Below are 605 nucleotides of genomic sequence, written 5' to 3'. Positions count from 1 at the left end.
CCCCCCCAATACATCTTTTGATTCTTGGAATATTGTTATTATGGGTGTTAACTGAGAATACCAGTAAAATGAAGTCATTAATAACTTCAGTCTTTTCTCCATCTACCTACTTAAGTACTTTCCAATGAGTAGAAGATGGAAAATCCCCTGAAGTCTCACTTAGAAAGTGAGATCTGTCTGTATATATAATAATCAGGGAATATATAGACTTGTTGTTGTTGTTAAGTGCTGTCGAGTTGTAGGCGACTCACAGCAACCCTATGAACAAAAGTCCTGAACACCTGTATAACTTTCATCCTTTCTCCAGGTTGATAGGATTTCCAGAGGCAAGCTATTATGGAAGTGGATGCCACTCCTGCTTCCAAACTTGTTTTAATCAGAGAGCTCCACCAAACATTGTCCACCACGGGTGACCATTCTTGCACTGGACACATCAGTGTCACAGTGTTCACCTTCACAGCGACCACAGTTACCTCTGCACGGCAAGTGGACATACCAGGGTTACACGACCTAGAAGAATGTTTCACCAAAAACAATTAAAGGCTGGCCTGAGGGCCGCGGAGTAGAGTCACCCACCTTTGGCTTGGGAGCATGGCTTTCTGTCT

The sequence above is a fragment of the Elephantulus edwardii genome, unplaced genomic scaffold (assembly GCF_000299155.1).
Source record: "Elephantulus edwardii isolate Elephantulus edwardi_28Jun2011 unplaced genomic scaffold, EleEdw1.0 scaffold00208, whole genome shotgun sequence".
Lineage (NCBI taxonomy): Eukaryota > Metazoa > Chordata > Mammalia > Macroscelidea > Macroscelididae > Elephantulus > Elephantulus edwardii.
Note: the sequence above shows the minus strand (reverse complement) of the source record.